The following is a 16004-nucleotide window of genomic DNA, read 5'->3' on the forward strand; positions in this document are numbered from 1 at the left end:
GATTTGTTGCTTAAGCATACATGTAACATGATTATTTAATTTATTAAAAACAATGAATATTAAAGACAGGCAATAAAAATGTATATATTGAGGTAAGCCCCAACTGCCAATCATCCAGCACTGGACTTCTGTAGAGGTGGGGGAGGATGGGCTTGTAGCAACTGTATTTAATGGCATCAGATAAGTTTTCTTGAAATTGTTCTCAAGAGAAAGTTGCATGCCAGCCATCTTCTCCTAGCCTTCTGTGAGGTGCTAGGCCTGCACAGTCGGACACAGCTCCTGGCATTGGATCACTGACAATCGTTTCTACTTCTGCAGCCACTGTTTCCTCTGTCAACACACATGGTGGTGGTATTGCCACATGGTACCTGGAGTCTCTGCCTGGGTCTTTTTTTCCTGCAACTGAACTCAGGGGCAAGAGTGCAGTGTCCATGGAGCATTCAACCGAAGTTAACTTGGACGCACCTGACCAGTTTATCAGTGGAATCGGCACTTTTGTTTTTCTGTCTTCTCATTTTTACCAGACAAGAGTAAACTATCATAGACACTGGAATAATTGGATAACAACAGATGGACAACTATTGCCAAAAGTAGAACCTTGGGAGGCAGGAGGAAGCCACATAACAGAGCTTAGAACTTGGTAATTGGCAGGAGAACATATATTCTAGTAGCAGAGCTCAGAAGATCCACTATGTTATAATCTGGGACCATGTGAAGTCGAGGAGGACCCGAATCTCTGAGGACTGCTGCTTCTGCCATCAGATGTTGCAGTTAGCCCAGGGGACAGTGCCTAAGTTAGTTGTTCACAGAACTTGCCGAGTATGCTTTCTTTCCTGGGGAGTATTCAATTGGACTGGGCCTGCCTTGCAGGAGTAGAGCTGTAACAGAGGGAAGGGACAAGAGGGGATGAAACAGGCAACTGCTGTGATGGCGCCTCCAGCTCCTGGATGTAGACGGTCCTCCTCGCAGAGCCGTTTCCCTTAGAGAAAATGGCCAGAAAGAGCCCTGAGCAAGGCAGGGGTATAGAACTGGATGTTATGGGTAAAGTGAGACTTGCATCCACCCTACCTCCTTCCCCGTGGCTTCTTGCAATAAAAGCACTCAAACACTTTCTCTATGTGCTGGGTGACCCATGGTGTTGGCACCAGACCTGTATTCTAACCTATGGAAAATAGAAATACTACTTTGGGAAAATAATTGACTGCAGGTAAGAAGGAAATCAGAAGTGCCTTTCTCAGTGCCAACAGAACTTGCCTTTGCTGCTGTATGTGCCTCCATTGTGCTGCTGAGAATCCCAGGAGAGAAGGAGTATAGCCACGGATTAAAGTCTCATTTGCTGACTAGTAAGTTTTCCGTAAGGGGCCAAAGTGAAAATAAAAGGATTTCACTGGGCTGAACTAGGGAGCCAGTGCTTACCACCTGGGCTAGAGCAAAGTAAGGAGAGGAAAGAAGGACATATCCAAGCCCTCTCACCACCCATGCTCACAACCTCCATCCAGTGGAGGGTTCCAGGCCCCAGTTACAAACCAAGTTCCAGAAGCTCTCCACACCCCAAATTCACTCCCAGTTGGGGTTGACCTCGTGCCCTGAGTACCTCCATACCCCATATATACCCTTATATCTATGATGTAATGTAGGATCCATTACTTCCTGGTCTTCAGGACAAACAAGTGCCCGGCCACACCCACTGAGGAGATAGCCTTCCCTTTAAGTCATCCTTCAGGTATGCCAAGCTATGGCATCTCATTCATGTTAGAGAGAAGTCAAATTTGGGATGCTAGCTCACTGACTACTCAGTACTTGAACTGCCCGTGTGGTTCCATTGGTCAGATTTAGCCTATTTATCTTCTGCCTACAGTACTTCTTCCAGGTCAAAGAACCTGAGGACTCTGTCACTATCACCCAAGACCACCCACAACCTCTAAAATCACCCCCATTATCTGGCAACGCAGTTCTGGGGGCAAACATATTCCAAAGAATGTTTTAAACCATTACCTGGCAACAAACCCACCTCAGTGAAGGCCTCTCTTGCCTTCAGTTTAGATGTGGCCTCATAATGGCCCGGGTCTATTTGAAACCTACAGGAGGTAGTGATTCCCTGCATTGTTTCATAGGACTCTGCTCTGCCCATGGCTCACAGACTCATACTTCACTGTGCAAGACAGGGTGCAGCCAACCCTGAAAGAGTTGCAGCAACTATGGTCTAAGGAGTTCAGGGGCATTTGTACAAGATCTGCTTTTCCATATTTACATCACAAAGTTGTGAACAGTACACTTAGCCTGACAAGAAAGGAAATCTTTTTCTGGATCTTAAGGTTACAGCTTATATTGTTTGGTGAGGCTCAGTGAAGCACAGTGGGGGTCATGGACCAGTTCTGTGATGTAACTGACATTGCGTGGACAGTAGAGCCAAGTGGGTCGTACTGTTTCAGTCTAAGCAGATTCCTGACAAACATTGTCCCTAACAACAGTGCTGCTACCTCGTTCTCAGAGGGAGATATGGAATTAGACAAAAAGGACATGCTTCACAAGAATGGAGGTGAAGAATATGGTTCCTGGAACAGGTCAGGAAGAGTCAGTCCTGGACACAATGAAGAACCATCATTGTGTTACAGAGAAATGTTAAAGATACTTCACTAACACTTCCTTACTCATTATTTAAATCTTCATGAGTAAAAACTACACTGACCATGGACCTGTGCATCTTCTGAGTATTTTTAGAAAAAAAATTGTTTAGCTATGGGGCATCATAACATGTGTGCCTGCAGCTCTCATGTTGGAATAGTAGCTCTAGGTCAGTGGTTCTCAACCTTCCTAATGCTGTGACCCCCAAACATAAAATTATTTCATTGCTACTTCATAAATAAGTTTGCTACTGTTATGAATTGTAATGTAAATACCTGTAAACACCTGATATGCTGGATTTCTGATATGTGACCCTTGTGAAAGGGTCATTCGTCCCCAAAAGTGTCATAACCCACAGGTTGGGAGCCACTGCTCTAGAGCCAGAGGGTGCCATGGGACTTTGCTGGCCCAGCTTTGCCCTCCTTCTACATCACTAAACAGCCTTACCACCATAACCTTTGCAGACCTCCAGCAACAATCTTATCAAGTCCACTCAAGTTACTGCAGCTACTCAGAAATCCCTATCATCCCAACTCTGATGGTCATATGGCTCTGTGTGTTCCCTAGGCTGACCCAATGTCACACCCAGTTCCAACTCCCAAACCTGTGACTTCCGGTCCAGATCTGCTATGATTAGGGTACGTGTTCTTCAGAGGCCCGTGTCTAAAAAAGGATTGGTCCCCAAGGAGGTGCGATTGTGAAGTAATGGTAGAGCCTGTGAGAAGTGTTTAGGTCATTAGAGCATGCTCTTTACTGGGTCTAGGGCCATGAAGTAAGCAGTTTTACTCTGCTACCCACTCACCACCATGACCGCCTGGGACCCTATCAGAGGACTAAAAGAAATGGGCCAGCCTATTGTGAGTTGGTCCTTTGAAACGGTAAGCAGCCTTCCCCCCTTTTAAGTAGAATACCTTGTCTTCTCTAATTTTTATGCAAATCTAATATACTTTAAACATATTCCCACCACTTTCCTTATCTCCCTTCCTCACCCATTTGACCCCTTTACAACCCTAGACAACATTGCTCCTGCTTTCATGCCTTCTGTATGTATCTACATAAGATTTGACCATTAATGAAAGGAAACGTGATATTTGTGTTTCTTTCTGAGACTGACTTAATTTGCCTAGTATGATTATCTCCAGCTGCATCCATTTTTCTTCAAATGACATGTTTCTTCTTTATAGCTGAAAAACATTCCACTGTGTATGTATACCATACTTTCTTTCCTAGTTGGTCTCATCAATACGATGTTTTGAATGATGCTTTGATAAACAGACTGCAAAAATCCCTGACGTATGTTAACTTGGAGTCATTCAAGTAAATACCCAGGAGTGCTAGTGTTTGGTCACATGTCAGAACTATTTTTAGTTTTTTGAGGAACTTCCATACTGATTTCCACAGTGGCTACGCCATTTCACAGACACACCAGCAACGTGTTTGTGTCTGCTCTTGTCTGCATCCCCACGTGCATTGGTTGTCATTTCTCTTCTTAAAAACTGCCATTCTGACTGGGGTAGGAGAGAATCTCAACACAGTTTGAATTCGCATTTCCCTGACGGCTAGAGAGGAACACTTTCCCATGCTTATGGCTCATTTCCACTTCACATTTCGGAGCTTCTGCTCATTCATTAGCTCCTTTATAGACTGGGTGGTTTGGTTTCTAATTTCTTTTTATACTTCTTTGCATATCCTAGGTATTAATCCCCTAGAGGTACAACTTGTGAAGATTTCCTCCCACCCTGTAGGCTGCCATGTACTTCCCTCAATTGCTCCCTTGGTTGTATGGACGCTTTTTAATTTAATGGAATTTCACTTGTCAATTGTTGTCCATGTTTCCTGAGTGTCTAGCCTTGCCTAGGCTGATACAATGAAGTGTTTCCCTCACTTTTCATCTGTCTGTTTCAGAGTTCAGGTTTTACATTAAGATCTTTGGTCCATTTGGAGTTGACTTTCACAGAAAGTGAATAATACGTGTCTAGTTTCATTCTTCTGCATGTGGATACCGACTCTTGCCGGACTATTTTTTGAAGCTACTCATTTGTCTCCAATGTGTTGTTTGTTAGGTTTTGTTTTGACATCTCTGTCCAAAATCAGATGGCTGTAACTGTGTGAGTTTGTATCTGTGACTTTCATGTTGTTCAATTGACCTATTTTTGTTCCAGCACCATCCTGTCTTGTCACTATGGCTCTGGAGAAGAGCTTGAAACCAGGTATGGTGGCACCTATGTCATTGTTCTCTTTGCTCAGGACCTCACTGGCTATCCAGGGTCTTTTGTGCTTCCACATGAGTCTTAAGATTATTCTGTTCTATTTCTGTGAAGAATGAAATTGGAATTTTAATGGGGTTGTATCTTCACAGTATTAATTCTTCCAGTCTATGAGTATAGGAGGTCTCTCCGTCTTCTAGTATTTTCTTCCATCTTTTTCTTTGATGTTTTAGTTTTCATTATAGAGGTCTTTCACTCCTTGGTTAAGTTTGGGAGTGGGGTATTGTTTTTGTTTGTGGAGGCAATTGCAAGTGGACTCATTTTTCTGATTTCTTTCTCAGCCTGCATGTTTCTGGTGTAGAGGAGGGCTAGTAATGTTCTATGTTCGTTCCGTGTCTTGGCACTTTGCCGAAGTGTTCACCAGCTCTAAGTATTCTCTGGCAGAGTGTTTAGGTCTCATGTATAGCACCATTATCATCTTAAAATCAGGATGCTTTGACTGCTTCCTTTCCTTTTGTGTCCTTTTTATTTCTTAGTCTTGTCTGTAGCCAGAAGTTTCTGCAGCCTGCCCAGCCCATGGTACCTCAGCCACAACCACTTATAAAATAATCATTCAGAGGCTTAATATTAATTACTACTTGCATGGCCTATGGCAGGCTTCTTAATCTATGTTTTGCCACATGTTCTGTGGCTTTACCGGTCTGTTGGCATCTTGTTCCTTGGGCAGCAGGCAGGCTACTCCTTTCTTCTACCTCTCTCTCCCTTGGATTTCCCACCTGCCTCTAAGCTGCCATGCCATAGGCCAAAGCAGCTTATTTATTAACCAATGGGAACAACATATATTCACAGTGTACAGAAAATGGACACCTTTGTCATGTTCCTGACATTTTCATTTTAGTGGAAATGATTTCAGTTTTCCCCGTTTAGCTTAATGCAGTCTATAGATTTGCTTTATATAACCTTTATAATGTTGAGCTATGTTCTTTCTATTCATATTTCTTCAGGATTTTATAATGAATGGATGTTAAATTTTGTAAAAATTTTTTAGTGTATCTGTTAAGATAATCATGATTTCTGTCAAGTCCATTTATTTATGATATTAAACTTATTGACTTTGCATATATGCTGAGGCATCCCTCAATCTCTGGACTGAAGCCAACAATTTGCAAGTATTTATTGAGACTCTTTGCATCTATGCTCATCAGGTCTATGTATTGGTCTATAATACCTATAATTTTCTCTTTTGCTGTTCTGACTTTTTTCCTTCTGAGTGGTCTCACCTTGAAGTCTGTTTGAAGTCCATTTTGTCAAATATTATAAGAGTCAATCCCTGCTTGTTCTCTAGTTCCATTTTCTTTCTTTGTTTTTGTTTTTGTTGTTTTGTTTTGTTTGTTTGTTTGTTTGTTTGATTGATTGTTTTTCCAGACATTATTTCTCTGTGTAGACTTGGTTGTCCTGGAACTCATTCTGTAGATGAGGCTGGCCTCAAACTCACAGAGAGTCACCTGCCTGTGCCTCCCAAGTACTGGGATTAAAGGTGGGCATTACCACTGCACAGCTCCATTTTCTTGAAGTAGCTCTTTCCATCTCTATACCTTAAGGTTACATTTATCTTTGATGGTAAGGTATGTTTCTTGGGAGCAACAAGTAAATGGATCCTTTGGAACATGTTTGTGAAATGAAAATATATTTATAACATTTTCCCTTCCCTTCCCCCCCCCAACCTTTCTCATGCCTCACCCCATTCCCTCTCAAATGTGTGGACTTTTCCCTTTAATTGTAGTTGTTACACACACACACACACACACACACACACACACATACACACACACATACACATACACACACACACATACACACACACACATACACACACACATACACACACACATACACATACACACACACACATACACACACACACACACACACACACACACGCATATATATATATTATGCAATTTGTTCAATCTATTTAGTGTTACTTGTGTGTATATATCTCAGAGCTGACTAATTGGTATTGGATAACCAGTTAGGGGGCTCATCCCTGGGAAAGACTACTTTTCCAACTCATAGCATTCATTAGATGCCTGTAGTTGTCTGTCTAGAGTTGGGGCCATCTGAGATTTCCTCCTTCCGTGTTAGCATGTATATGGATGCTGTCCTTGCTCAAGTGTTTAGGCAGCCATATTGTTGGGTATCATGGATGAAGCTTCCTTGCCATTTCTAGGAGATACAAGCTCACAGCAGACTTCCTTACACTCTTCCTGTGTTCCATTCTGTCATGAGCCTTAGGTGCGGTAGTTGTGATATAGATGTAACCATTGGGGTTGGGCACTTCATGGTCAGTTAGCTGTTCTCTGCATTTTGGTCAGTTGTGGTTTTCTGTTATGGTCTTCATCTACTGCAAAGAAAAGTTCCTTTGATGAGAAGTAAGAGCTACACTTGTCTGTTGGTATCTAATCTATTAGTCTATGTGTTTGGATTGGGGAATTTAGTCCTTTAATATCCAAAGTTATTATTGAAGGATGTATTAATTCCTGTCATTCTGATAATTTTTATAGTGTTTACTGTCCTCCTATTCCTCAGTCATTTAGCTGTTCTTCTAACATGATCTCTTTTTTCCTGTAGCACTATGGATGTGTTCATCTTCCTCCAGGCTGAAGGATTCACTCAAGTATCTTCTGTAGGACTAGTGGCCATGAATTCTTTCCATGTGTTTTTATCATAGAAAGTTCTTTCTACTTCAGTTATGACAGATAGTTTTATTTAATTCACTAGTGTGGGTTGGCAACTATTATCTCTGAATTCTTGAAACATATTATTTTCTGTTCCCCTAGATCTTAGGGTTTCTGTTCAGAAATCTGTGTGACACTGATGGGTTTGCCTGCACACATGACTTCATGTTTTTCTCTTGAAACTTTTAGTGGTTTTCTTCATTCTCTGAAGGTAGTATTTTAGCTACAGTATGATGTGGAAAAGTTTTTTTCTAGTCTTATCTGTTTAATGCTCTAAAGACTTCCTGTATCTGGGTGGTCACCTCTTTCTCTACATTTGGGACTTTTGTTTATTTGGTTGGTTGGTTGGTTGTTTTTTTTTCCTTACAATGGTTTAATTAAGTATATTGTTTATGACTTTAGCTGAGATTATTCTTGTATTTTCATGATTCATAAATTTTATCTTTTAATGATATCTCATAGAATTCACATGTTGTGCTCCTATTTTCTTATTATTTTATTCTTGTCACTATCTAAATATTCAAATGCATCTCTCTTGTCTTCTATCACTGATATTCTGTCTTCCACTTGATCCATTTTATCTACTGAGTTTCTTATTTGACTTACTATAGTTTAATTTTTTTAAATTTCAATATGATTTTTTCAGTATTTATATTTCTTTTGTGAATTTCTGATTCACATCTTCTATTGACTATGTCCTTCAGCTTCTTGTTTGTATTTTCTTTAAATTCATTTAGGAATTTGTTTGTAGCCTCTTTCATTTTGTTAAATATTCATAATCACTTTAAATTCTCTGGGATTTAATCAAACTTGTTCCCATTGGGATCCATTACTATGTAATTGGAATTTTTTTCAGGTGGGGTAATATGTCTTGATTTTTCGTGTTTTTTATATATTTCTGCTTTGGGACTTATCATCTGGGGTTATTTTATTGATTGGCTTTTGACAACTGCTGTAGAGTCAATGTGCACATGTCAGAAGTTAATCGCTAAGTGTCAGGTGTGATTCCCCCATATTACTCCCAGAGTAGAATATTATCCCCAGAAATAACCAAAACTCCTATTTAGGCCCGTGTGCAAATGCCATACTAGCCAGTTAAAACACTCGTCCCTTTAACTTCAACAACTGTTGAAGAATAAAGGAACAAGATGTAGACTAGTAAGTTTGTTATTCAGATCTGGAGTGGAAGGGTCGAGTAAGGCTAAAGATTGGTATTAGGCCAACTGAGAAGGCAATGTTGTGGAACGGTATCTAGAGGGGGGACGTTTGGGACACTGTTATGGTCCACATGATTTAAGGATTAGTAAATGGGAGGTTGTAGCTGAGAAGTAAGGAGAGAAGGAGATGAAAAGGTAATTATATTTTTTTAAATCTACACCTTCAGCATTCGTTCCAACCTCTCCACCTGCTGCCCCCACTCAGACTCTGCTCGCTTCGCTGCCAGTGCCCCGTCCCTCAAACTGTGTCGTCATCAGCTGGGTCTATAGTTCCTCCAACAGCAGAGCTAAACCCAAGCTTCCGAGAGTGACAAGAATTTAACAAAGATTTGGAAATCAAAGGCAGGAACTGCAACTCTCACAGTTAAAACTGGCTCTGGAAATGAGGAACTGTAAAGTTCACAAGCCAAACCTCTCTATGTGTAGCCACCCAAATTCAGCTCACAGTCCACCTTAACAGTCCTAGTGCCTGCAATCTCAACACTAGAGAAGGGGAGGAAATGGTCTGTAGTCACCCAACTCTCCCTTCATCCTTGCCTGCATTCCTGTCCCTATATTCCCAAGTCCCCCTACTCTCTCCTCTCATGGGGCATGTCCCATGAGAGCAATTAACAGTTGGGTGCCTTCACCAAAAATTCTACCCAAGTCTAACTTAATAAGCAAATGAGTTGACTGGGGTTACCTACAGAGTATTGATGAAGCCTTCTTACTGGAGAATGGGACCCTCAAAGCCCACTGCATCACCAGGGTGATAGCTCATTCAAGCTACATCCCTAGAGCTCCCTGCCTAGCTTGCCTGTCTCCAGCAAGTATTCTATGTTTATATAACCTTGAGCAAGGTCTTTGAAAAATCCTGTAACTTTCCGAGTTTCCTGAACCTACTAAGTTACATGAACTTTCTGACCCTTTACTTAAAAGGCTCCTTAGCTTCCTAAGTCTTATGAGGCCCCTGCCCCCACCACGAAGGAATGCTTCAATTCAGAGGAAATGGCCTACACAATGAGTCTTTAACTGATGAGATCTCTAATCACTATTAGATAGTTCATTTGATTAAGATACTGCCTTTCACATTGGGAGTGAACCAAACACAGGATGTGGCCTTGTTGTTTCAGTAATTCCTATGCCGTCTTTTCCCTTGCCAAGATAATAGCAATATGCTGTCCAAAGCAGGATGCCGAGTCAGAACCACTAGAGGGATGATTTAATCATTACTTGAAGATTAAATCTCTAAACATGGGAGACTAGAGACAATTCGAGCTCAAGCTCATGACAGCTTGTCTCTATCTGGTATCCAACATACCAGACTAGAGTTACTTTACTGTGTGAGACTTGAGAGCTAATCTGGGACACATGATACTGCCATGAGGGAAGTTCTTAGTCACTTTGTTCAACATAGCCTTCCTGAAGTAGGAGAAGAGCCACTGGGTGCTAATCTCCCGTTCACCTCTTTAAAACCAGGGCCTTCGCAGGTGGCAATTGGACCATAATTCCCTTTCACATTAGTCCCCAGCTCCAGTCACAATGGTAGCATTGAAATACAGGACTCTCGGTGGTGGCAGAGAATGTGGCTCCAGAGGCTCTCGAGCCCACAGGGACCAGTACTCCTGGACACACAGCACCTCCTTGAATGCTTCTAGATACTTCTCTGGCTGAATTTCTAGAAGAAGAAGTTATTCTAAGAGCTGAGTCTGCTTTTTAGTCTCCGGAGAACAGTGTGTGTGTGTGTGTGTGTGTGTGTGTGTGTGTGTGTGTGTGTGTGTGTGTGTACATGTACGAGTGTTTTTAACAGAGTAAAAATCATGTCCAAGCCCTGTTAAATACAAACCACAGCAGCTCTGTGACCCTCAAATACCTCTGAATCCTCTTTCAGACTCCTCAACTAGACTTAGGAAGCAAAAATTTTTCCCATCCTTCCCTAGAAAGATGAATGCACACCTTAAAATTCTTAAAAAGTAAGTTCGTTCTCAATGCTGTGTGGGGCACACAGCTTCCTGGCTGGGGAAAAAAAGTGACCAGTCCCAAGACCAGAGTACATTTGTTGGACTCCCAACCCGTATGGTGGAGTGAGGTGATTTCTCTCTCCTCCTTTATTCAGGAACCACCAGCAGATCAAGACCAGAACCTCTCATGAGCTGATGAAATGCCTTCCAGACCCACAGAGGAATAACAGCAAAAAGGAGTTTCAGGGAAGTCCTGGGCCTCTGCCGGCATCAGAAAGTAAAGTGATCGAGAGTCCTGCATAGTCAAGAGCGGCTAAAACCCAGCCTTGGTGTGGAAAAGAAAGCTTCAAACAATAGCCAAAATAGAAGGATAGTTTTCACCTTCTTTGGATCTTTACCTCTGGGTAGAAGATATGATAAACCAAGAAACCATTAAAGCACTGTGTAGCCATTATGTGTTTTGGTTTGGTTTGGTTTGGTTTGTTGTTGTTATTTTTGAGACAGGGTCTTACTATGACATTGTGGCTGACCTGAAACTCACTATGTAGACTAGGATGGCCTTGAACTCACAGAGATCCACCTGTTCTGCCCTCCCTGGGTGCTAGGATTAAAGATGTGCACCATTAAACCTAGCCTAACATCCTTGAGTTTTAAAATTTATCACACCCTATAAATTCCAAAATGATATCCAAACGCCCAGTGTTTAAGCTGCTAAGTGGTACTGTCCAAGCTGTGTCTCACATCTGTAAGCAGCAAAAACCCCACAGCTGTTCACAGAGGTCATCAGCTCACTTATCCAATGCACATACGTTAGAACATAGACAGGCCAGCCTAGCACTGCCACTCACAGTGCAGGGAGAGGCAGCAGCCCTCTGTGGCTCCTCACACAAGTTCCAAGTACTGAAGAGGCTCTGCAACCAGAAATCATCACAGTGACTACACTGCCGGGGGCCTGTCACCCCCATGAAGCTCTGTCCACTTCTTTTCCTAACCCATCAAGACCAAATTAAGTAACAACACCCAAGAACAGGCTTCCACAGAGACCACTGCCAACTGGCCATCAGGTGCTATGATCAGAGTCGCTCTAGGGTCTGGGAAGGTCTGAGGAAAGAGCAAACACTAGACGGGGCGTCAAGCTGTGCGGTAGTGGCAACTTTTCTTGGGGAGATGCTAGAGGAGGACACCAGACAGCTGAGACAAACGAGCAGGTCATGTGGGAAGAAGGAAGTCTAGACAAGTGCAAGGGCAAAGTCAAAGCGGGGTGCTCATCTCTGGTGAGTGTCTCTGAGCTCTTCCTCCACATGCTCGCTGTCGCCATCCAGCCAGTCCATCCTGCCCCCCAAGTGCTTCCACTACTCTCCGAGTTCCCTTCTTCCCACCAAGGATCAGAGCCCCACAAAATCTGGTCTGCATGTTGTGCACAAAAGAGACATTCGACTAACCTTAACTCACTTGTCTGCAAACTGCATCCCACTAGTATTATTATAGTTCCTAGCCTCCATCTTTGAAGGTCTCACCTCCTCTCATATATCTGCATGTAGGGCTATCCCTTTGCCTGATTCCTTGCTAATCTGCAATCCCAGACTGGCCAAATAAAGGGTAATTATATTTTTTTAAATCTACACCTTCAGCATTCGTTCCAACCTCTCCACCTGCTGCCCCCACTCAGACTCTGCTGGCTTTGCTGCCAGTGCCCCGTCCCTCAAACTGTGTTGTCATCAGCTGGGTCTATAGTTCCTCCAACAGCAGAGCTAAACCCAAGCTTTCAAGAGTGACAAGAATTTAACAAAGATTTGGAAATCAAAGGCAGGAATTGCAACTCTCACAGTTAAAACTGGCTCTGGAAATGAGGGATTGTAAAGTTCACAAGCCAAACCTCTCTATGTGTAGCCACCCAAATTCAGCTCACAGTCCACCTTAACAGTCCTAGTGCCTGCAATCTCAACACTAGAGAAGGGGAGGAAATGGTCTGTAGTCACCCAACTCTCCCTTCATCCTTGCCTGCATTCCTGTCCCTATATTCCCAAATCCCCCTACTCTCTCCTCTCATGGGGCATGTCCCATGAGAGCAACTAACAGTTGGGTGCCTTCACTATTTAGAGGTTATCCTCATCTTAGACAATAATGCAAACATAAAAATATGAGTCCATTTTCAAAGTCTGGGTTGGTAAGTCCAGAATATCATAGAACCAGACTCCAAAAAAAGCCCACCCAGTTAGGCTTTGAACTGTCCCATTTGGCCTCCCTGGCAATCCCCCCACCAGCCTAGAGGAAGACAGGTCTCCAATGTCCCATTCCACCCCTAAGAATATCCAGTTTCCTCTCCAGAAGAAACAATTACAGTTTTATACTTTGCAGACTAAACCTTTCTTAAAGATGAAACACTTTCCTATTGAAAACATTTGCAATGCTGTCCATGAGGAAAACAGCTGTTTTGTGATCGTACATGATATAAGACCCCCCTGGGAAGACAGGGTTTGAATTTCTGCCTTTGAGAATGTTTGTTTTTTCCTTTAAGAACCACATATCAATTGTAGTATCTCCCCAGAACAAAGCAATTTACCCCAGAGGATAATATTTGTCCTGTTGCTGGATAATAACATCAAACAAGACTGAGTCTCAAAGTTCAGGTCCCTCTTTTTGTTTCTCCAAGATTTCAAAGATATTAAGAAAAACTCCTTGTTGACAGTCAAGATCAAAGAGTTACGGACTTCTTTTCCCCACAAAGGTCCCACAAGAAGGATGCTTCCTGAGCATACGGTCTGAAGGGGGCCTTCTGTGTGGTGCTTCATTAGTAGGATTAATGGAGGGAGAGGCCTGGAGAGCTCTGGGGGTCCCTCAGTTGGCATCCTAGTAGCAGCAGGGCCTTGGTACAAAAGCAAGTGCCGTGGTTTAAGATGGGGCCACCAATTCCAGCCCCATCTCCCTGGAGGCTCTAGGAAACTCTCATTGCTCCCCAGTCCCCACTTCCTCTTCAGTCAGTCCCTGGAGCAGGGGCACCCTGTCCGTGTGGTTATCCATGTCATCACGTTTAGCTCTACAATCCAGGCAACATCTCCTGGACTGCCCCTCCTCTGCAGGGCATCTAGCCTGGGGAATTCCCCAGAAGGAACCACAGACCTTTTCTGATCTTGTCCTTCCTTCAGATAGAGAACTGCACAGGCCTCCTTGCTGGTTTGTTCCAGAGTTGGAACAAGCCAGCAAGCCTTCCCTGGCCTTATCAGGGATTTGTCTTATTTGGCAAAGCCATGTGATCAAGGGGAAGTCCTGCTGGCTTTCTGGTGGGAAAACAATTCCTGAACAATTCCTACATCCCAAACACTGTACCTGGCACTGGCAACTGTAAATCCTGCCTCAGCCCTAAAAGAGGTCACAGTGCAGCCGTTGACAGAGATAATAACCCAACACTGTGAAAAGCCATCTGCATACTTTAGAGGCACCTAGCCAAAGCAGCCCCCACTGAAAACCAGAGCTCCTCTTCTCTGTTGACTAGCTAGATAGCTCTCTAGGATGAGTAACTTGCTTTGGAGACATTTAAACATTGCCTACTTATTTAGGAAAGATGGATGAAGGTATGCTGGGAATGGGGAACAGGCCCCTGCAGTCCTGAGTCCCTAGAGCCCCAAATCAGCATCTGCCCCAGTGTCTCCAGAGAAAGGACTAGGTGTGTCAACCTGGTAACCCACATGTTGGCACTGTGCACAGCCTGAGGATAAGCCTACTGGTGGCCCTTATGCAAAGAACCTGTTTGTACAGGCTCAGTGGGGCAGTGTCTCAAATGAACAGCATCCAGCCAGTGTTTAGTGAGGTGACATTGCATTTTCAAATCCCAGTCTTGGCTGCAGGAGTCACACAGGTAAGAACAGTCTGGGTGTGTATGAGAAGGGAGGGCCCCAGGACTCTCCACACAGATTCGCAAGAAAATGCCCCTGCAGCCGAGATGAGTAGATACTGAGGAACCTAGGCAGGAAAGGCTCACAGCATAGGCCAGACTATAAAGGCCAGTGAAGCCTGCAAAACGGATTCCACCCCCAGCTCATACCCAGTTAGTCAACCCCAAAACCACTTGACCTCCCAAGGAGCTCTTGATCCTTGATAACGATTTCTCAAAAAGAGCTCCTTTGCCTACATATCGCCTCTGAAATGGATTCTGAAAATGAAGGTCAGCTGTTGGAAAGGAAATGTGAACATATCTCAGTGATGTTAAGAACTTGGTGGTTAAAAACTCAGGCTCTGAAGCCAGATTGCCTGGGTTCAAATCCTGGTTCCACTTTGTATAAACTGATGAGAATCCAGTCTGCAGGCTTTTTGAAAGCAGTGATAAAAGAAACAACTGATTCATGATATTGTTACATTAAGTGGATACATACAACTCAGCTTCATGGTCTATGATAAGTAATAACATTAGCTGTTATTATAGATAAGACATAATCTCGCTCACCGCAGTTCTTTACAACATAATGAGAGGTACAGAGAAACCACATGTGACGCAGCAGCAAAACCATGAGTTAAGTCAGTCCCAAACTGTGTTGTCCTGCCTCTAGATCAGCAGAGTCACATGAGACACGTGTCAGTCAGTCCCAAACTGTGTTGTCCTGCCTCTAGATCAGCAGAGTCACATGAGACACGTGTAAGTCAGTCCCAAACTGTGTTGTCCTGCCTCTAGATCAGCAGAGTCACATGAGACACGTGTCAGTCAGTCCCAAACTGTGTTGTCCTGCCTCCAGATCAGCAGAGTCACATGAGACACGTGTCAGTCAGTCCCAAACTGTGAGACACGTGTAAGTCAGTCCCAAACTGTGTTGTCCTGCCTCTAGATCAGCAGAGTCACATGAGACACTTGTCAGTCAGTCCCAAACTGCGTTGTCCTGCCTCCAGATCAGCAGAGTCACATGAGACACGTGTCAGTCAGTCCCAAACTGCGTTGTCCTGCCTCCAGATCAGCAGAGTCACATGAGACACGTGTCAGTCAGTCCCAAACTGTGTTGTCCTGCCTCTAGATCAGCAGAGTCACAGAAGCCATCTCGGCTGAGGCTGACATGCGCTGTCAGAGTTGGGCAGGGAGCATGGTAGTGGGGCGCTCCAGAGGAGAGGCATGGGCACGACGCGGCGCAGTGTCCGAATCTGGCTTCACCAATTAACAGCTATGGGATCTTGGGGCGAATGCTGAAACAGTTAATTTTTCAGTGTTCAGCTCACCTGGGCTATGGCTGTAAACTGCCCATTTCAGTTCAGGGAACAGACACTTGGTTGGCCATTCTTCTGACTGCCTGAGAG

The sequence above is a fragment of the Peromyscus leucopus genome, chromosome 14 (genome assembly GCF_004664715.2).
Source record: "Peromyscus leucopus breed LL Stock chromosome 14, UCI_PerLeu_2.1, whole genome shotgun sequence".
Lineage (NCBI taxonomy): Eukaryota > Metazoa > Chordata > Mammalia > Rodentia > Cricetidae > Peromyscus > Peromyscus leucopus.